Source organism: Mauremys reevesii, linkage group 11 (assembly GCF_016161935.1).
Source record: "Mauremys reevesii isolate NIE-2019 linkage group 11, ASM1616193v1, whole genome shotgun sequence".
Classification (NCBI taxonomy): Eukaryota; Metazoa; Chordata; order Testudines; family Geoemydidae; genus Mauremys; species Mauremys reevesii.
Window position 1 is genome coordinate 15,614,699 of NC_052633.1, and position 23,361 is coordinate 15,638,059.

General features: G+C 43.2%; 1 long non-coding RNA gene across 2 annotated transcripts; it reads right to left on the reverse strand.

Annotated features, from left to right (window-relative positions):
- Positions 1 to 5,109: 5,109 nt before the first annotated feature.
- LOC120374258 lies at positions 5,110 to 22,267 on the reverse strand. Of its 2 annotated transcripts, XR_005585963.1 has the most exons (4): positions 10,720 to 10,826; positions 9,916 to 9,978; positions 6,338 to 6,503; positions 5,110 to 5,539 (listed from the first exon to the last, which is right to left on the reverse strand). It is a non-coding gene; the product is annotated as an uncharacterized LOC120374258 (long non-coding RNA). The 2 variants fall into 2 exon arrangements; XR_005585964.1 differs by lacking the exons at positions 9,916 to 9,978; positions 10,720 to 10,826 and adding an exon at positions 22,161 to 22,267.
- Between the last annotated feature and the right edge of the window lie 1,094 nt (positions 22,268 to 23,361).

The window sequence follows — 23,361 nt, forward strand, 5'->3', positions numbered from 1 at the left end:
TCACCTCCTTGTGCATCACATCCATTCTCAAGGCCGTGGAATGAAATCTGCTTACTCTACCAACAAGTTTTTGCTGTTCTTAGCACTGCAGGGCCAGCCTCATCAATTGTTGACAGCACTGTCAGCTACGTTCTGACAGCAGAAGCTTTGTGGCTGGTGACAGTGGAAGTAGAGAAAAACAGCTTGATTGTTTCAGATCCCAGGTGGAGTTCACAGAGCAAATTGCCATTTGACATATAAACTGCACAGATTTGCTACTGGACCCGCTGAAAGGGAATTAACATGGAAACTCGCCATGTCCGTTAGAAAGTAATTTTTTCAACTAACCTATACATTCACAGTTTGATTTTCCTGGCATTATTTATTTCCTAAAAAACTGGCTTCTGCTAATGGGGGATTACAACATTTCCAACATAATTGGTGCAATAGAAAAAGATACACAATCTCCTTTGCCCCGTCTGTATCCAGCATCGACCAACGATGATGCGAAGCTGTTATGATGCCCGACGGCTGTTATTGAGACTTTCTGTTGCCTTCCCACCTCTCCCCTCCTAGCTCTGAATAAACTGAAGGTATTTGTGGCTAGAATTGGGGAGTGCAATGCTGATTGCTGTGCCTCAATCCATGGAGGGATGTGCGTCACTACCTCTCTCCAGGCAAATTGCGTAGTGCATGGGTTGCGCAGCAGCCTGTTATTGAAGACTGCGGATAATAGTCCAAAAATTATGGACTCCATGGAGCTCCTCCTCAGAGGTTCGCACTAGCTTCTTTTTCAGCATTAATTCCACCAGTTCACTCACTGATCTGCTCTGTAACTGCTATTTGCCTGCTGCCACCTAGTGAGAGCTCGCAGCCACCAGTTCCTCTATAGCCCTTGACTCAGCTGTTTAAATGGTTTGCATAGCTGAGGGGATGTCTCACCCTATGCCCTGTTAGAGTAGCTCATCTTAAGTCCATTGCTGGCTGGGCTTGCGTGATTGAACTGTGCCTCAATGGGATGCGTGGGTTAATGGTCCGCTGGCTTCAGAGTATGGAGAAAGTCCTCGTGTCCCTGAAAGCTGCCTGCTTGGTAGCTGTATACAACAATCCTCTGTCTATTCTCAGAGCAGCAGGGGTAGGCGCACTATCACAAGGCCATTGGCCTGTGTCATACAGCTCAGCAGATTAGATGTGATCCTTTCTGGCCTTGAATGAAAAGGGGTCCCCGCAGCATCCCATCAGCATGCTGTAGCCCAACCCCATCTCAGAGAGATGCTCACGAGGCCTGAAAGGGTAACAGAGTCTCCATTTGTATTTATTCCTTGAATTCTCTGTCTAATGCTACCAAGAAAGACGCACGCTGATGCCAACTGGGATAGTGCTTTCTAGGTATCCCACTACCAGCTAAACCGTTACCCCCAGTTCATTTCACCTAGGCCACTGAAAGAGTCATCATAGCAAATGACTTTGGCTCAAATCCTGAAAAGTATTTAGGCACCTCAATTCCATTGAAATCAGTGGGAGTCAGGTGCTTAAGTCCCTTTGAGGATCTGGGCCTTTGTCTCTACTAACCTGGGCCAGATCTAGAGCAGCAAGAAATTGAAACAGAGCAATGGTCAACTGCCCAGAAAATAAGACAACCAACGAGCAAAGCTAAGCAGTCCAGAAAAGCAAACTAGTGTGGGGGGGGGGCGGGGAGGGGGGGAACCCATCAAAATGGTCAAAGATGACATGAATGTAATAGAATGGATTTCTATTGCACTTCAGCACCAGCTCCTAACTGGCCGGCATTTTGATTTTGCATGTATTATAGTGCTTTATTAAAGAAGCCCATGGGTCAACCTCATTTTTACAGCTGTGTAGCCGCTGAAACATTTTCATAATTCTTCCCTCTCCCCATCCCAGCCCACCTCCCACCAACTCCAGCCCCTTTGCAGCCTTCCCTTCTGCAAAACTGGTTGCCCAAGGTCATACCATCACACTTCATCTGAATCCAAGTCTGGATCCTGGTTCAGCAACCGTTACTGCTGGGAAAGCTGGCTGCTGCCTTGGCTCAGTAATATCCTCTCTTCCTGATGCACAGGCGTGACATTTTACAAATCAATCCCTGTCCGCAGCTGTCTGAAGAAAGTGTCCCCCTGGGTCATCTGCCTTGCTTTATCACTAGCCATGGGGTCTCCAAAAGAGTGTTCTTTCTTATATAGTTTTAAAAACAAGTGTATGGCCAGTGAGAGGGCTCAGCTTGATAGCAACATGAACCCCTCTTGATTTATATCACTGCCAATGCAACTGCAAACAGCCTCTTTACCATCCAGTCAGGTTGCCTCCTACTGCACTGGGCTGATCACATCTAGTGACAGCGAGGTAGTGCTCGTTCCTTTCTGCTCAATGCATCAGGCCAGATTCTCCAATCTACTAAGGCCACTTTTCCCCAGTTTTGATTATGGAGTTGGAGAAGGCTATTGGAGAATTCCTCCCATGCAGAAGAACTGCATGTGTAAAGCTAGTGGAGCTCCATTGCTCCCTGCAGTGGGTTCCTCGCCCCACTCGCGGGTGGAAGGGCACATGTCATGGCTGATCTGGAGAGAGATAGGGTGGAGCAGGGAAAGAAGGGGGTGAAGCAGAGCAGAGCTCAGTTATGACTAATGGAGTAGGATCCCTGTACAACTCTCATCAACTCCCTCTGTCAAACTCCCTCTCCACGGCTCCGGCTGAGTGGAGAATCAAGCCGTTAATATGCTTCTCTATCGTATTTAAAGGACCCATTGTAATGGGGGTACTAATGTGTTCCCAACAGACAATTGCAATACTCAGCAATACTTGGAATGGTTTTAGTGTGGGAGCAGGGAATGCTTAAGAGAATGCTGCTTTGATGAGCAATGTGATCGTCATGGGACTTATTTCCTTGAAAAGGTGTGCATGAGCTCCCTGCTGAGCAAACTTGCATTTTAAAGGGTTTGGTAAGGCCATCTAGCCTGCCTTAGGCCCATACAATAGCTGGATCAAAGAGCCACTCGCCCCTATACTTGTGTCAACATATCCCTTATAAAGAGTGGAGTCAACCTTTATTATTATTTTTGCATGGTTAGTTGCGTCTCCAAAATTGAAGTCCCTAAATTCACCTTTGGCCTTTAATGCCTGTTATTGCCATACATAAAGCAGCTAAAAGAGCCAAAGCTTTTAAGCTAACACATAGGAAATAAAAATATATAGAAGCGATGGAGGGGGAGTGTCAAAGGTTATTTCTCAATGTCACCCCCTTGAGGTGAAGGCAGGTACTGCTTTAACCTTATACATCAGTCTGTGGGCAGCAGCAGTCTTGGGGCTGGTAGCACAGGAAGTCTCAGCTCCCACCCTCCTGCACGGTTAAAGGCCAAGACCTAGCCCTGAGCATTTCAATCAAGGGCTCAGGGTGGGAGTGCTGTCAGTCTGTTCCTCAGCCAGTAACCTAGAGCCGTGGTCTGGTTCAGTGTCCCCCCACCTGAGCTGAGGGCCTCCCTGTTAAGGGCCGGCCACCATGCCTCACAGGTGTGGTGAGTTGGGGCTGATTGTGAGCCCAAGGGTTCTTTAACCCCTTCTTGACTCATGGAGGGGGTTCTCTGCCCCTCCACAGAGAGATTTTTGATAGGCATAAAGAGTAATTAGAGGCCTAACTCCCATTGACTGTCAGTGAGAGTTGGCAGCCTGTCACTTGTGGTTTTGACAATGTCCTCCATTAACCCTCAAAGGCCTCAGCCAGCCACTAACTACTGAAGACACCTTCTCCATGGGCCTGTGCCATAATTGTTCATTAAGGGATTTCTTGCACCTTACTAAGGCATCTGGTATTCGGCAGGATAACAGACTAGATGGACCATGGTCTGATTAAGTGTGACAATCCCTATGTTTTAACCAGTCTCTGAATCATGTGTGTATAGCAAGCATGAACTTTCAGTTACATTCAAGCACCTCAGCAAAATGTATTTAAATGGGTTTCACAGCAAGGGATAGCTTGGACTGACATTGGAACTAAAGACTGGTGCATTTGTCCAAGGCAGAGACTGGTACCCAAGGGAATTGTGATAAATCTCATGAAGAGAGGGTAAAAATTAGATATTGTAGGGGGGGGGTGGTTACAGTAAGCTTCATTGGGACAATAGAATTGGCTACCCACATAAATCCGTGAATTTAGTCCCAATATCCTTAGGTTAGTACGGCTGAGACCATCTTTGAAGTGTTCATGAAGACTTGTGTGAAACAGCAAGATCATTAAAACAAGGAGGCAGAAAGATACAGACTGTGAGAAAGCGACTTATAAGAGCAAGAAAGCTGATTGACGTCAATTATCATGTTGGAACCCTAGTCTTGAAAAAAAGAAGCTATTTGACTGTCAGTAATAGCTAAATCCTACCTTCATCTCTGCCTATTTGCCTGAGAAACATCACAGAGGTCAACACAGTGAAGGAGTGAATAAAAGATGCAAGAAAAGCCATCAAAGCTATGTAACAAATGCAATGGAAGTTGAACTAGCGAATTGGAGAAACCAGGAAGATTATTTATTGCTAAAAGTAAATAAAAAAAATGCAGGTGGCATAAAGAACGTAGATACCCTCTGAGTACATAGCAATGCTTTAAAATAAACGATTACTTGCCAAATTACAAATGCACATTACATTTTAGAGAAGTGACTCTTCCATTTCTGACACTCCCCGCCCTCCCCCAAAATAAACTTTTGAGCAGTGCCAGACCTGAACCTGCCATTAACTTTTCTGAAGGTTCTGAACCATCCACTTAACTTCTTCCCTCCCCCATTACGGCCCAGTTCTAACAGATACTGGAAAAAGCGGTATTAAATACCACCCAGGAGGAGTCTTCTTGTGTTATTCCTGGCACAAGATTAACAGAAGCAATGACTCTATTTTGCAACAAAGCTTGTTGTCATCCGATTTTTCTATCTAAAACCTCAACATATATTCCTTAGTCAGGCAGAAGTCCTGTTAGGATTGTTATGCTGGCAGACCAGGTGCCAGCCCTTGCCAAGCCTTTTGGCCTCAGCCTAGCACTGCTTTACACCAGCTGAGGAGTCACCCCCAGTGTATGGGAAGCATTGACACCAGCTAGAGGATGAAAGTAACGCTGTGCCAGCTCGTTATTTGCATGTACTTCATTGGCACTGCACTGGTTTATACTGGTGGAGGATCCATGATCGTGAGATTACCATGGTCGTTTTTATTTAAAATAAATAATTCAGTTGAGTCATGGTAGAAGAGTATTCTTTTCACCTTCTCTTTGAGACCTGATTTAATGTCATTACTCTACACTTTAAATACCCCCTGGCATATTGGCCATTATGCACACAGGCCATAGCTGACATCTCAGAAAATCCAGAGGACCAGTGTATTTTTGTCAGATGGATTAGTATTCTGATTTAACCATGACTGAAGCTGTGAGGCTTGGGGGAACGTTTTCCCATCTTTTCAGGCTGCAGTGAGTGACAAAGGTGCAAATCTGGTGATGCCAGTAGAGTCAGACCCATGTAAAATGGTGGTGTGAGAGTAAAATAAGCCTCCAGACTTTTGACCTAAAGGGAAGCAAAATAAAAAATGAGGTTATAGACGAAGTACGTGGTCAAAGACAAAGGAACAGCAAGTCACCTATCTAAATTGTGCTGCAATGCAACCTGGCTACCGTCAGTGCAGATGGGGCAATGTGGCATCTCTATTATTATTATAATAGTGTGTATGCGGGAACATGTGAGAAAGCAAGATCATTTTGAACAAATTCTAGTTTATTGTGGGAGTGGGGAGGGAAAGAAAACTTGCCATTTTAACTCAATAAGTAGCAAACTGTAAATAGTATTTTTATAGGCAATTATATCTAACAACTCTCCAGGGGTCTTGGAACACATAATCACTATGATGTTGATGAGCATGCTTGTCTTACGCCAGGAGACACTGTGAAATGAGTTAAGAGAACTATACAAATATTTCTGCTCTATTCATGCGTTGTATGATTAGCACTAATATATTTCTGCTGCAACTAACCTGATTCTGTCTGAATGTATCAATAATTGTTTTGGGCTATTTAATGCAAAACATAAGTTGTGCTGTGTGACACTGGCAGACCGGGTGCCAGCTCATGCTAAGGACCCTAGGCCTCACTGAACACTGACAGATGCATAGCTGGAAACCAGTCCGGCTCCCCTGTGTGTTAGCATTGTTAAAATAGCTGTTAAGTTGATACGAATGAGTTAAGTGTTTAGACATGATGAAATGCTTGTAGGATGTTGTACATACTGATCTCACTTATAACATCTGTAACCCATGGCATAAAGTTCTACTGAGTGGTTGCCTTGTAAACTCCTGTACCTGTAACTCACCAAACAGGAAAGAAGCATTAATTGGTGTAAAACGCTGTTAGGTCCTGCCCACAAGAGGATCCATTGAAACCAAATGAGCCATTGTGAAACATCAGAGGACAAAGACCTTGTTGATTGATCCATGAAGAGGGGACCTGCACGTGAATTCATCCCATCAACTTGAGCTCTAGGGGAAGAGAATAAAATTGCCTAATGAGAAGGAACTGTAGCATTATGCTGCTTGGAATTTGGAGAGGGCAATATTTCTAAGCATAAGCAAGGGATCCCCAAGCTGCTTAGCTTGGGTTAGCCCTAAAGGACATACAGAGCTTGCATATTACAGCAACATTTATTACCTTTTGAAACCTAGGCCTGTAGCTCATGTGTTTGTTTACCTGCTTTAACCTTGTACATAACTTTCTAGTTTCTTTTTCCTAGATAACAAATCTTTAGTTAGTTTATTACAGGACTGGCTAGTAGCGTTGTCTTTGGTATGCGATCTCTAAGGTACAACTGCCTTTGTCCTTTGGGACTGGAAATAACCTGCATATTGTTGTGATTTTTGGTGTAAGGGACCATCTGTTGAAAAGGCAGGCTTGCCTGCGTGGCGAGAGAGGCCGGAGTGCCCAAGGGGACTCTCTGTGACTCCATGTTAAGGCTGTTACAGCTTGAGGAGTTTACATTTGTTACTGTGTGGGTGAAATCTAATTATAGAACAAATAACCAGTTTGAGCTTTGTGCCCTGTTCCTGGCCAGTCTGCCCTGAGGTTGGCACTCGGGCTTGTGAGCTACTCAAGACACCCTGCTATCCTGTCCCTTTTGTTGAGATACATTTTTTCCATAACAAGCATCAGCGTATTTATGTCACGACTTTACCACTGCGAGGCCAACAAGCTGTTCATTGAATATGTTCGAAATTCCAGGAACTAGCATGCTCAGCAAAGGTGCCAGTAGATCTCATGCTGGTTGTAATGAGTTTATGCAGGAGACATGGGAATACATGAGTTTCCAAGAAGCCAAAGAGCACATCTAAGCAGAAAAAAAAAACCCACCACAGCAGCGAGTCTCAGAGCCTGGGTCAACTTGTTGGGGCTTTGAGCTTGTGCTGCAGAGCTAAAAATAGCAATGCAGACATTTAGGCTTGCGCTGAAGATCAGGCTCTGAGATCTTCCCCCCACCACTGGGTTTCAGAGCTTGGGCTCAAGTCTGAGCCCGAATGTCTAAACCGCTATTTTTTGCTCCACAGCATGAGCATGACTCCGTTGACCCAGATGCTGAGACTCATTGCCCTGGGTCTTTTTTTTCACTTTGTACATGCACCCTGAGCACTACTGTTATATCCATTTGCTCTATACATCAATCCTTACTGTAATACTATATACAGCATTATGATCTTAAACAGGATACATTAAACAAAATGACTACAGCTACACACACAAATGAACAAATGTCCATACATCTTGAGTTCCAGCTTTGTCTCTCTTCTTTACCAGTATCACACACAGTTTGGAACTCTACACAACACACAGAGACACCTAGTGCATGAAGGATATAAATGAAGGAAAATGCTTCTTGACACTCATTGGCCAAAACTGAGATGCCACTTAAGTATATTGTTTTGGAAATAATGGGACAATCTAGAAGCTTTCTGATGTTTAGAATATTAAAGGGAATAATTATTATTTTATTATTCTTACACTGTATATAATTGGCCAGAGATTGATATGGTGCTTTACAAACATACAGTACGACACATTTCATGCGCTGATAGTTTGCCAGTCTAAGGTAAATGGAAAACAAATAGAAGACAATATGGAGGGCATTCCAGCGACAGGAAAGCAGGGAGATATTAATGCAGTAGGGAAAAGGTGATGAAAGCATTCCTGGAAAATGTGGGTTTTACCATGAGAAGTTTGGCAAGTGGGAGATTATTCCAGGTATAGAGTAACATGACAGGTACAGGGTAACAAGAAACCAAGAATGAAAATAGAGGTGCAGTTAAGCAAGAGGACTAGGAGAGGTGCAGGGAGCAAATGGAGTAGGTAGAAATGACAGCAGAAATGTAAGTAGAGAGAGGACCTTGGTTGATACGGTCAGTGACAGAAAAGGAAGGTGACTTTCACAGTGAATACCTGTGAATGGGTTGGCAGGTTAGCAGCACCAGGCCTGATTTTCTACTCCATTACACCAGTGTAACAGAGCAGAAGACCAGGCCTAGTAGGCCTGACTAAGGCTGGTGTAGATCAGAAGTAACTCCAGTGAAGTCACTGGAATTACACGTGTAACACTGCGAGTGACAGAAATCAGAATGAGGCCCTATGAGCTGGTCTACACGCAGACTCACACGGATAGCACCCAGTTTGGTCTCATTCACACCCTTTGGGTATTTTGGAGTAAATCTGCATGTGGACGCTCATCTTATGGCATAAAAGCGTCCTCACCAATATTAGAGTGGAGTAGGAAATTTTTTCCCCATCCTGTGAACATTTTCTAGTGGCCTTCTGTACATTTTATCACAGTCCCATGTCTATTAGTGCCGTTTCTTCTTTGCTCAACGAGATAGCGTTCCCTTTCATACCCGTGTTGAGTCATGTATAATTATATCCAGAGATCAACTTTATAATGATTTGTGAACCACGATGGATGCTGTACAATAAACAACAGTCACTAATACCTCAGCAATCCTGCAGGAGCGGGGCGGGAGCATACTTATGTGTTACCGATAATTGGACTGATTCATCACAGGGATAGAAGGTTATTTTTTATTTCATTTTTCAAATTTTGTTATGCTAATGACTTGTAATTATACACAGTTTTCTTCTGAAAGGAACTCAAAACACTTTACAAACTGATTTACCAATTGGGGGGCCAAGCGTCCCCAGTAAATGCGCAGCACGGTCAGTGCTGCAAAATAACTTCTGGGTCCATGTTTAAATGAAAGCAGAAGGGGGCCAGATCACGGGACTTGAAATCTGGGTTCTGTTCCTGACTAAGGTCTTGTCTACACTGCAAGTGCTTTGTCAGTATAGCTAAACCCTAAAGTAAACATAGCTGATGCCGACAGAAAGCGTTTTTCTGTTCACATAGGCCAGGTCTATACTACAGACCTAGAGTGGTATAATTATGTCACTCACAGATGTGAAAAATTCACACCTTTGAGCAATGTAGTTATACCAACATTAAACCCCTTTGTAGACAGTGCTGTGTTGAAGGGAGAGATTCTCCCAATGACAGAGCCACCGCCTCTCAGGGATCTGGATTATCTATGCTGACATTCTCCCATCATCACAGGAGCATCTTCAATTAAGGGCTACAGCAATGCTGGCTACGGGGTGTGGCTTTTTTATGATGCCGACTGCACCAACAAAACTTCGTAGTGTAGGCTTGGCCTTAACCACCGACCTGCTATGTAAGCCCAGGATGATTACAAGTTGGACAGTGATCAGTGAAGGAGGCAGCTATCACATGCTTTTATCCTCCTTGTTGAACATGTGGTACCCTCGTGGTGCTCAGAGCTGTATGTACAGAAGTGCGCACTAGAAGCCATCTGCAATGCACAACAACGCATCAGTATATTCACAGACAAATGAGAAACAAACCTGTCAGAAAGCTTCTCGCTAACACTCCTTCAGTACATTGAGTCTAACAAGTTGAACATAGGGCTGAAACAAAAACAGAAAACGTCAACTGCACACATTATTGGTTGTTTATGCTAAACTGTGCTTAATTTTCCATAGAAAATAACTAGCTCTTGCTTGGGTTATACATAATAGGCGATGTGATGATTTTCACTGTGCAATCATTGATGGAGTATGTGTTACTTGCTTATTCATATATATGATCATTACTTGAGCCCTAGGGCTGGCTGAATAATAACATAACTGCTCAGGGAAATGTTTGCAATGCAAAGTGCTGAGTTCAGTTTGTGACGATGTGATGCTGTGTATGAGAAAGATGGCCATTTGTAGCATTGTTGCTACCACTGCAATATAAGTCATGTACGGGGTCAATGGAAAAGTTACAGTATCAAATATGGTTATCCTGGTGAAATCTATGTACCATCTTTGCATCTAAAGTTCTGACTCTTGGCTGTCAATTTACAGCTTATACACGTGTTGTATTCCTGGGTAACGCCCACCAGATAAAATGGCTAGACAGCTGTGTGTCGATGGCCCATTAAGGACACTTCCCTCTAACAATGAGCACCCGAAGAAACTCGTGCCTGTGACAGCCTCAGAAAGAATATGGGCAATGGCTGCCCCTGTGAGTCATCAAAACATGTAAGGGCATGTGATACGCTCATGTGACCCTGGACACCTTCTTGGGCCAGTAATTTCCCATGTGGGCTGAGAGCTTTGAGACAGTAAAATTCCATGCACATGGAAAAGGCTATAAAAAGGCACCTGAGACAGCTCCATTTCATCTTGATTTCCCTGGATTGGCTTTCTAAAAAGGAAGCATTGGACAAGGACCGATGACCCCCAATATGTTTGGACGACTCCAGAAAGGCTTTTGCAAGCTAGCAGTTTATTCCATCACTGTTATGATCCTGATCTATAAACACTAAAAAAAAATCACTGGTATGTATATGATCTATTAACCACTTATAACTCTCTTCTTTTCTTTTATTATTAAACCTTTAATTTTTAGTTACATCAGTGTAACTTTTAGTTACAGTGGCATCAGCATGATTACTGGGTAAGATCTGAGTTATATATTGATTAGAAGACCCCTATATTTGATTAAATTGGTTTTCAGTAACCACTCATCATAATGCCCAGTGTCTGGGTGATGGGCCAAGGCCTAGAATGCCTAAGGACACTGTCTCTTTGGCTTCTTGTTAACCAATTTGGTGAGACAGAAGTTCACTTTTGCTCCTGACTTGGTATAGTCTAATGATTGAATAACCACCAATTTGGGGTTTAATCTGCCCTATTTTTCGGCAGTCTGCCCTGAATTTGGCATTCTCAGCTGTGACCCACTGAGGCACAGTGACAGATGATTCCTGGGGCCACAGGGTTAATTGTTCACAAATATTCAGATGACCACTAGTTATTCATGAAAAGCCAGAAAGGCTCATGAGTTTTATCACAACGCGTGATTCATCTGAAATTCTGTGCTAGAAGCACATTACGCATTATCCTTAGAATGTCTGCTTCTGCAACGTTAAAGTCAATGGTAGTTCTGTCATTGATTTTGATGGCATCAGGATTGGTCTCTACCTGCCACTACTGATTCTCCTGTTCAGAAAGTTTTATTTATCCGGATAGGGAGCAGAAATAATACATGTGACTTAAGAGACTGATGATATACCATCAGGGCGGGCTTTAGGAACTGCGGGGCCTGATTCGAATACCTGGCGGTGGTCCGGATCTTTGGAAGCAGGGGGGCCTTCACTTGCTTTGGACCCCCCACTGCCGAAATGCCACGGAAGACCTGGAGCGAGTGAAGGACACTCCCCCCCCCCCCCGCACCGCCGCCAAAGTGCCGCCAAAGACCCGGACCGCCGCCGGGTATGTAAAAAAAATTTAAAAAGGCACCTAAGGCACAGGGCCCTCTTAGGTGCAGGCGTGGGGCCCAATTCCAGGGAATCGGGGGAATCAGCCTAAAGCTGGCCCTGTATACCATAAAGAATGAACAAATATTTCAATCCCAGTAAAAAAGAACGGAAAAGCGGATGCAGGATTCAATCAATAAAAAATTAAATGATGGGAATTTAACACCAATCAATCAATGTTGTTTTATACGAGAACAGGTTTTGTCAAACAAACCTGATTTCATTTTTTGATGCGATTACAAGCATGCTTGATCAAGGCAACAGTGTAGAAGCAATATACATAGAGTTTTGTGAGGCATTTGACTTAGTCCCATATGATAGTCTGATTAAAAAATTAGCACAAGGCAACATCAATAAAGCACGTGTTAAATGGATTAAGAAATGAGTAACTGACAGATTTCAACAACCAGCTGTCAATGGGAAATCATCATTGAATGGGGGTGTTTCTTGTGGGGTTGTGCAGGGATCTGTACGAGGCATGATGCTATTCAATATTTTTGACAGTTATCTGTACGTAAATATAAAATCGCTGATAAAAATTGCAATGACATAGAGATTGTCAGGCTGGTAAATAATGATCAGGACAGGACAGTCATGCAGAGAATTTGGATCACTTGGGCCCATTCAAACAAAATGTATCCCAGTATAGGCAAATGCAAGGTCATAAATCTAGGACCAAGGAATGTAGTAGGCCTTACCTACAGAATGGGGGCTTTTATCCTAGAAAGCAGTGACTCTGGGAAGGATTATGACATCACAGTGGACAAACCAATGAGAGCTCCCAGTATGCTGCAGTGGCAAAAAGGATCTATAAATGGGTATATATATATATATATATATATATATATATATATATATATATATATATATATACGGCTATATAAAAGGGAGTACTGAACAGGAGGAGAGAGGTGATTTTTACCTCTGTATATGGCATTGGTGAGCCCAGTATTGGAATACCTGTACTACATCCAGCTCTGGTTTCCACATTGTAAAAAGGATGTTGAAAAATTGTAAAAGGTGCAGAAAGGAGAAACAAAAATGAGCTGACTGCAAGAGAAAATACTTCACAGTGAGGGCCTTAAAGAACCCCATTTGTTTATCTTATCAAAAAGAAGATTGAGAGGTGACTTGATTACAGAGTATAAGTGCTTTCATAGGGCGAAAATGCTGGGTACTAATGGGCCCTTTCATTGACTGGAGAAAGACATAACAAGAACCAGTGGCTGGAAGTTAACGCCAGACAAATTCAGATATAAAGAAGACACATTTTTAACAGTGAGAGTGATTAATCATGGACCAAACTACCAAGGAAAGAGGCAGATTCTGCATCGCTTGACATCTAGACTGGAAGATATGCTTTAGTCAATCACAAGATATTGGGCTCAACGGAGTGAGATTCCATGGCTCCGATTATACAGGAACTCAGACTTTCTGGTCTTAAAAATCTATGAATCTCATAGTCAGTTACATCACCAAAACAAATGGTTTGTGAATAATCCATAGGCTGAAATTTCTTTATACGAATGCTTGAGCCAATAACTGCAAGTGACGAATATATTTCTTACAGTATATATCTGAGCACAATTGTCATATTCGTTACAAACAAATCGGCGTCAATGATAAATTTAAATATGTTTCATGTCATGAATATTCAGTGAATACCTATAAATAATGCATAATATGACCTCATGAACCAAACTCATTACTGTCTGTAAAATGCTTATAATTGTGCACTCCTCCAATTATAGCTAAACTCTGCCCTGTTTACCTTCTAAAGGAGAGAAATGTATTTACATTTGGGGTTTTTCCCCCAGGAAGTTTCAAGTGCAATTGTAGTCTTTAATGTGGCTGAATAGGATTCCATGTTTATTATGACTCAGTGGTGTCCTGATGACCTGTGTTCCGTTTCCAGACTACAAGAGTGTGCTAATGTTATAACAGTGTACATGCTGTAAAGGTTTTGATGAGCTCTTAAAGCGCGTTCGGGCTGTCTATGTTATTCACACTGAGTTGTGCAGGCTTCTCAAGCAAATGATAACGGAAACGTAACATCCCACCCATAGCTCAAGTATATGTATTACACGTAGTTGCATTATTTTGATCACTCTCTACCTTTATAGTTTCACTCCACTTTTCTTCCTCTGAAAAAAAATTAGTTACCATGGAAACCATCTTGTTAGTTCAAGCCGAACTTGGTGACATCCACAAGTTCAGTGTAAAAGTGTGGGGGTTTACAGTAGATAGCCAAAGAGTGGTCTAATGTAGCTAGTAGTGAGTGAGTGAGTGAGACAGAAAGAGAGGCTGAGACATACCGGAGCTGCGGGGGGCGGAGGAGAGAATGGAGAAGAAGAAGAGGACAGAGACAAGCTGGGAGGATGGGGCAGAAGGGTCTATAACCACTAGATCATACTCCCTTACAGAAACTGGAAATGAACCCAGGATTCCCAAAGCTCAACATTTCTCTGCTGTTTGACAAACCACTGTGATGCCCACAGGCAAAACATATCTCTTCCCTCTCTAGTGATACAGGATAACAGCCTACTATTATTACCAGCGAGTTCAAGTGGTAGAGGTCTGTGTTATGGCTCTGAACGTCCCAACCCTCCTGCTATCCCATGTGGGGTCAATATGGTTCCAGCTGATAGCACTGCTGTTTTTTCAGAGTTTGGGTGTTTTAAAACAAAACGTAGGGGGTTAAAGCAATTAGAAGCCAGACAATGCCAAAACTAAGGTTTCTGGTGAAACTTTCATTTGCCTCCTTGTGCACATGCGTTGCAATGCAGCCTTTAATGATGTAATCACATGCTTTTTTTTCCACAGGACCCCTGCCTCACTTTGTGTAAGGAACACAAGGGAGAATTTTGCAGTCTGTCCACAGACAATTTGTAAACAGGAAAAAAGTTGAAGTTAATCTATGAAATAAGTAATTAATTATGAATAATTTGCCCAGTTCTACATAGGAAAGCACTTAAGTGTGTGCTTCAATCCATCCCTACTTAGGGCAGGGCTTAACTATCTCGGTTTCCCTGGGACTTAAGAACATGCTGAAGTGTTGTCCTGAAAAGGGATAGTTTGAATCTGGGTCCATATAACCTTTGTTCATCCAAAAGCAGAATGTTGGCCGTCAATTAAATTGGTCTGATAGAAGACAGGGAAAGTTGCCCATATTGAGTCATCTTACCTACTTCATCTTCTCTGCTGCTTCATGAGCAAGGCTGAAATGATCAATTATGAACAGAGAGAAACATCAAATGAAACTAATGGGTTTCCTCAGAGGATACACTTGTATCTCTGTCTCCCCAGGACAAAAATAATAAAACAACTTCTTTTATCCGTGTCATTACTTTCCTCTGCTATTAGCACCTTTGTTACAAAGGACTGCAGTGAATCAAGAATGTGCATTCTTCAGCTGTTAGATGAATCAATGGTCATAAAAGATGGCTTCCCACGGCACTTTTCTGTCTGCCTTCGCTGAAAACTAAACCGAAGGACTGACTTCTGTGAAGTAATCTTATTTTGATAATGAATAGATAGTAGCTGTGGCCTTGATTTCTCAGTTATTTATACTGCAAGGAGGTAATGAAAATATAGAACTTTTTTTCCTCTGGGATACCTGGTAGCTTTTCTGTGTAATGCTTTGACATTTAAATCTTTTAAATATTCCGTTTGTAGTAACCCCTGCCTCAAAACTCTTAAACATGTGGCCTTCGGGAGCTAACTTCCCCCAAACACATTTTGTGTTATCAGATAAATGAAAGAGGGAAAGATTGTACAATTGAATGCAATGAAAAATCCCCCGTTTATTAGAAAGTGCATCAAAACTTACAAATGATCCATCACATGCAAACTAGTTCATTCATTTAAAAATTTCCATTGGTGCTTGATAACTTTCACTAATAATTATTTATAGGCTGTACAACCAAAATCTCAGAGCAAGAAATGATGGCTGTCACAATTGTGAGCCAGTCCAGACAGTGTGACAACAGCTATGGGAATCGGCAGATTTTGCCAGCAGCCTTGCGACTGCTTTTCATTTGCTAAAGGGTTTCGTCCATAAACCAGCCTGCCACTGGACCTCATAGGATTTATAGGAAGTCAATTCAACCTTGGCCATCCATAACTTTTAATCCTCAGGAACTATGTGCACTTTCTGTGTCATTAGTAATTATGATTATTCTATTTACCAGCAGACAATGACAGGCAGGACCGGCACTAGAGGACTGTAGAACAAGGGTTTTTTTGTTTAGTTTATTTCAAATATCAGTTTGATTATTTCTTCTTCCCCTGGGAAAGTAAAAGAAAGGTCCTAGGTTTAATTAAAGCAGGAATTCATTAGTCACCCCCCAATAGCTGCTGTTATTACTCATGTCATTTTTACTAATCCTCCACATTTCTCCTGTCTATTGTCTCCACCTACGCTGATTTATTTTAACGCACCACAACATTAACTGTGGTTCATTTTAAAGCCTCTGGGTGACCCTGGCCATGTGTATAATGCCTTTGCAGGCACTGATTATACTTGGAATCGCCTTCATGACACTTTTCCTGACAGGTATGACTGCCCTGGAACTATCACCCTTGCAGGAACTTCTCCATCAGACCATGGTTGGTAGGCTTTTTGCTGAAACCTAGGTAACGTTTTACATCCACTTTACACAGGGATACATGACTGCATAAGGGGGAAAGCAAAGAGAATCAGGCCCAGAACCTCTCAGTTTTATATTCTATAACTGCATTGGCAGAAAACTTAGGGCCTGATTCAGAAAATCACTTGAACATGTTTAACTTTAAGTAGGTGCTTACGTCCCATTGACATCGATGAGTGCTAACCACTTGCTTAAGGCCAAGCATAAGCCTGCGTTTAACTGCTTTCTTAAATAGGGATGCTTTCGTGAACTTGGGCCTTCCAGAACCAGTGGAAGCAGGAAAAGTTGTTCCAAACATTATTTTCTAGATAAAATTGATCAAAAATAGCAATCTATGAGGTGAATACTTTATTGTTATGATGTAGGTAAAGATTCTAGCATTTGATGCTGGGTCTCTCGGGTCATATTCTGCCATCCTTGCTCATAATGATTAGTACTTTACTCTGAGTTGGCCTACTGATTTCATTGAACAAGAAACTAGCCAACCTAAGGGAGGAAGCCAGAATATGCTTCTCACTGGAATCAATGGCAGCTTAGACTGGAAGCTGGTGAGAATTAAGAAGTGAAACAAGGGCTGTTATAGCAATGGCTCAACACAGTGAGATGATGATTAGTTAGCCAGCGAAAGATGAATAGCAATTTGTTCAGAGCGACTCTCCATTCTATTTTTTCAATTATTTTCTTTCACAGATACATGAATAACAATGCAAATAATGCTGATAAAAGGAGAGATTGCCTTCTGCATGGGTGATTATAGGACAGCTAAAACATTTAAATCAAGAAAACAAGTTTACAATGCTATTGCAAAACATGTAGCCCATGCTCTGGCCTGTTGAAGTCAAAAGGAACTCTGGGCCAAATCCTTATCTTACTGAAACAAATGAGAATTTTGCTACTGACTTCAGTGGGTCTGAGCTTTGGCCAGAGATGTGAAACTGCTCATTATTATTTCTATTAACTTAGCACCTGAAGGCCCAGCCAAGATCAAGGTCCCACTGTGGAAGGTGCTGTGCATACATACGATAAGAGACTGAAATGTTTGCATTCTAAATGGACAAGACAGACAAAGGGTGAGAGAACAAAAGAAGTACTATCATTCTTCTTTTTACACATTGGCCAGAGAGATGAGGTCACCTGCCGAAGGTCACACAGGAACCCTGTGAAAGAACCTGGAATTGAAACCAGATCTTCTGAATCGGTCCACAAGACCATTCCTTCCTGCTTGTTAACCTCTTCGTAGATGATTTTGTTGGAAACGAGATCTGAATTGCAGATAGCTTAAACTGTATGTAAAATTATAAGTCGGTGGGCGTTATGGGTGTATAAGGAAAGCAACATCAAGTCCTAAATGTGTGTTATTTTAAAATGAACTTGTCTTTGGAATAAAGATTGAAAATTGACTGTTGAGTAACATTTTGTTATTCCTGCGATATGCACATGACAACCCACCAATAATTCTACAGGAATAGATTTTTAAAAGTATGATTTATAAGATCACTGACAGAGAACTAATTCTTAAATCATTGCTTAGTTGGCAGGGCTTAAAGTGAAGTATTATGCAAGGATGTATTTACTTGTCATTTACACTTTTAAGAAAGTTAAAAAAAAGCCTTGAGTGAATAAAATTAACAGAGACTCAATTTTAGGTTATTTCTCAAAACTTGAAATCTTTCTGACTAGAGGCCTATTCCTGTTGAAATAAATGGGAGTGTTACCTTTATGTTTAGTAGAGGAGAACTGGGCCCCAGCTTGGTAATAGCAGAAGCTCAGTGGAATCCAATCGCTTTTTAGGGGCCTACACAGTGGTGAGCTGGAGCCGGTTCCCACAGGTTCCCAAGAACCAGTTGCTAAAATTAGACCTCCGTGGAGAACCGGTTGTTAAAGGGCCAGGGGGTGGGCAAAGAACTCTGGTCCGCGGGCCGGACCATCCTGTTGCTCCCAGGATTCCCAGCTGGGGAGGCTGAGGCTCCCCCAGCCCTTCCCCCGCTTCCCCCCAGCTGCAGCGTGGCCATCAGCTGGGCAGCTCAGCTGAGCTCCGGAGTTGTCCTGCTGCCCCTGCTTTTTGAGACGCCCGTCAAGGTGTGTGTGTGGGGTCCTGCTGCAAGCTCCAGGGCTGGCCAGAGGGGAGGGGAGGGGGCAAGTGGGGCAATTGGCCCAGGCCCTGCAGGGGCCCCTGGCCCCATGGATATGTCTCCCCCCGTCCCTGCCCCTCCCTCACCCCCCCCCTAATCAGAATTTTTTATAGGGAACCAGTTGTTAAGATTTTGGCAGCTCACCACTGGGCCTACGTGGACAGAATCGGTGATGTCACAGAAGAAATGCTACAGTGGTCGTTAACTGGCCTCTTTCTTAGTAACCTCAGCAGAAGGACCAAGCAACAAGCTACCTTACACCTACAGAAACCAGTGCACTTTGCTGTTCATGTGCATATGTTTGGGGGTGTGAAGCGTTTCAGTCACTGCACAAGGGGTATATCAGGGCCTCTCTTCCATTGAGGCACCCTGCCTCAGTGGCGATTCGGGGGCAACACAAGTGGACTAGCTACTGCATGGATCCACTATCCATTGTCCTTGAGAGAATGGAGGAATGAATATTGTGGGGCTAGTCCAGCACCAAGGCAGAGGTAGAAGCCAGGGGGCAGATTCACAGCTAGTTGGGAGGATGCCTTCCCCAGGCCGTGCTCACCAGTGCACAGCTTGCTACTCAGGACTCGGGTCTGTTATAGGACTGAGGCTCCAACACAAGATATTTAAAATGTGTGCAGAATAGCAGTGTAGTAATAGGGCAATATAATTAACACCAAAAAAAGATTGAAAGTCAGGGACATCGACGTGAAGGGTCCTACCTTCCCACAATAGCACTAACGCTGCCTCTGCATCCTCACTCATTGATGCAGTGCCTAGTACCCTTTAACCAGTTTGAGAGCCCTCTAAGGGTGGTTATGCTTTTTGCACTGACCTGCACATTTTTGGGGTTTACCCCGATATGGTGCAGGACAAACCCCGCAGAAACTGCACCATATGGGGGATAAGCACAGAAACGGTGCCAAAGGGTAGCTGGTCACTCCCAAGAATGGAAAGGAGCCTGGGCTCCTAATCCATGAAGCCAGTGGAATAGAAGGACTGCAGATGCCCAGTGAAACTGAAACTAAAAAGGAAACTGCAGCCAGTGGGTCTAAGTAACTGCTATTATATAGGTTTCAGAGTGGTAGCCGTGCTAGTCTGTATCAGCAAAAACAATGAGGAGTCCTTGTGGCACCTTAGAGACTAACACATTTATTTGGGCATAAGCTTTCGTAGGCTAGAACCCACTTCGTCAGATGCATGGAGTGGAACATACAGGAGCAGGTGTAAATACATGTAAAGATGGGAGTTGCCTTACCAAGTGTGAGGTCAGTCTAACGAGACAATTCAATTGACAGCAGGATACCAAGGGAGGAAAAATCACTTTTGACGTGGTAATGAGCATGGCCCATTTCAGACAGCTGACAAGAAGGTGTGAAAGCAACAAAGAATTCTGTGGCACTGACAAGAAGGTGTGAGTAACAGTAGGGGGGAATTGGTATTAGGGAAATTAGGTTTAGGTTTTGTAATGGCCCAACCACTCCCAGTCTTTATCCAGGCCTAATCTGATGGTGTCCAGTTCACAAATCAATTCCAGTTCTGAGAAAGCTTATGCCCAAATAAATGTTAGTCTCTAAGGTGCCACACGGACTCCTCCTTGTTTTTGCTATTATCTACTGTTCCAATCTCTTGCTGCAACGTGAACCTGTCCTCTGTTGAGCTATCAATGCTTCATTTTTCCCCCGTCAAACATTTTTAACCTTTTGTTTTTTCTTTCTAAATGAGCGTCACTTAGGCCCAGTGGCTGCTGTTTAGTATTATACTGCCCGTCTTCAGGACGTGAGTTAAATCAAAGGAGGCTGTAAAGAGGGGAAGAAACAGGAAAGGAAACAATGGCAAAAAGAAATATGGGGGGTAGAAGCAGCTGTTAACTGGGAAATACCCTTGGCTGGATCCCACCAGTCTGGCACAGTTTCCTCTTCCCAAGGCTAAAAGCCTAGGAGCAAAAGGGCTCCTGAACCTTAAAGATGCTGGCCTAGGGAAGAAGCGGGAGGGAGGGATTTGTCAACTGACTGAGGCTGACATCCAGCCTCAGACACAGGGTCTTCACCGAGTACAGTTCTGCCAGGCCTCTTGGGTAAGTGCTTGGGCAGCTAGTGCTGCCATGGCCACACTGTTGTTTTTAGTGGCTAGCTCAAGCAGAGGTCACGTGTGGACATGTACCCTCGCTGGGCATTACACCTCCCAGCTGCCATGGAGTCTCACCCTCAGCCAGAGCAGGAGAGGCAGCCATGGGGTCAGGTGGGCTGAGGAGAGCTTACAGACCCTTGCAAGGAAAAGATTGAAGTGTAGCTAAGGGGAAATATGCATTTAGGACTCTCTGTTGTTTTAACCCTTTTCTCTGCTTGCTATGTAGCTTTGGGTGAAGGAATAAATAAGCCTTTGTTTTAAAGAAACTCTTTTTTGAGTCACTTCAATCAGCCACTGGCACAGGCTCCCGGCCAAAAAGGCTCATGGGTGACAAACATGATTGGTCTCAGAAGATCCAGTATAAAAGTGGTAGGACAACATGGTCCCACCTAGAAAGGGGGAAAGTAGCAAAACCTGTCCCCAACAGGCTGCGCTCAAGAGCAATATAAATGGTTCTAAAATGCAGGCTGTAAAAACATCATTTTGCAGAGGCTACTGAAGTCCATTATCAGCTGCAAATTTCTCTTTAGTCAATTTAATTACAGCTCAATTTTTTCTCCCCATGTGAATTTTCTTTTACTTCGGTCTCTTACACTAAAGAACAAACATAGTTTGGTGTTTATTTTTAAATATGAGAGAGTCTTCAGCCCCCCAGTTGCTTTTCCTCTGCGTTAGGCTTCATTTTATTGAGTGATGAAGCTATTGTCTTCATGCAGGATATGCTACAGAAGGAGTAGGGACATATTTCTTTCAGCTAGTGCCATATGTCTCAGAGACAAGGTGCATTACAGGACAGGTTTTTCTCCTACAGCAGAAGAGTGAAATGCACAAATGGGTTTGTGTTCGGTCTATGATTAAGTCCTCAAAATGTGGCTTTGGTATCTAAATCCTTATTGTTTAATTATCATCAAGTGGCAAACATATGATATAAACTCCCTCCTGCACTAAGTATCCATTAGAGGCTATTTGTTAAGGCAGCTATCTAGTGGTAACAGATTTCATGATATCTAGGAATTGCAATATCATTAAAATACTGTCTGAAGTGGTCAACAAATTCTTTGTTCCTTTTATGGGATTTAGATGGGCAGGCAATGGGCACAGAGCAGTGGGGAATAGACAGAACCTTTGCTCTGTCCCCTCAATGTGCCAGCCAGTGCAACCCAACTAGCATGAACAAGGAAGTCATTGGTCACTGGGATAAGCCTATAGCCATTCCTTCTCCCAGGGGACCAAGAGAGGAATTGAGTGACTGAAGCCAGGTCTGCACTACGGACCTGTATCAGTATAACTACGTCGCTCAAGGGTGTGAAAAATCCACTCCCCTGAGCAATGTAGTAATACCGACCAGAAACCTCCATGCAGAGAAGCTCTGTCGACATAGTTACCGTCTCTCGGGGAGGTGGATCATCTACACCAACAGGAAAGCGCTCTCCCATCGGGGTAGGAGTGTCTTCACTTAAGCGCCACAGGTGCGGCAATGCAGCATTTTAAGTGTAGACCTGCCCTTAGTCACACCTCCTTCCCTGGATGTTGTGTATTTGGTTGTCATGGTTTCTGTTGCTATGGCAACTGAGTTAGAGTATTATGGTCTGTAAATAAAATGGTGGTTTTGTTAGCTGTCTGCTCTCTGGCCTCAAGTGATTTCTTCCTAAACTGGCTGCCCCCAAGGATATAACACTGGACTGCTCCAGGAGTGAAGCAGTGACATGCTGCCTCTTCCTGAGGGCTGTGCCTACAGGCACAATCTAGCCCCAAACTGTGGACTACGGAAGAAACAGTGAAATCATCTAGATGACCATTCTGTCACCTGCACTATGCAGACAAACTGGAACACAAAAAATATTTTTTTCCCCTCTTCTCTTTCCCAGTGATAGTCCACTTAAGTGTTTCTTTTAAACTGTAAGCGCCTCAGGGCAGGGATTGTCATTTTCTCTGTTTGTACAGCACCTAGCACAATGGGGCCCAACCTGTTTGCACTCTTTAGGTCCTACCACAACATGAATGTTAAATAATGCCACCACAAGACAACTTTAGGAACAACATGCAAAAAAGGGCCAGATTCTCAACTACTGTAGTGCCCTTGGCTTCAGCAGAACTAGATTGCTTTACGCCAGCTAAGAATCTTGCCCAAAATGTTCAGCGAGAAGTGTGATTTTTAACTTGATGGTACCCCTTTAACATAATCGTATGCACTGCTGGCAAGCTTTTCCTCCTCCTGCTATAATTTCTTTGTATACAGGTTAAAGTAGCCATTTACCCTGAGATGTGTGTGCCATTGCACTCCATATGATTTTATGAAAGTATGCTAATAACTGTGAATATAATGTAACTGGAATATTCTTCATGCAAAAGGACTCTTCTAAGATATCATTACAAAGCGTATAATCTACTGAGGGTGTTATCACATCAGGTGGCAGTCCCAAGGGGGTTTCTGGGACCCAACCCATCACAATATGTAAATACAGATGCCAATATAAGTTATATGTGCACTCAATACATGGACATTGGTGTCAGCTAGAAACTTTTCCACAGTTCCTTAATGTCCCTGCAGGGCTTTGCATGTCCCTTAGGGCAAAGACAATGAAT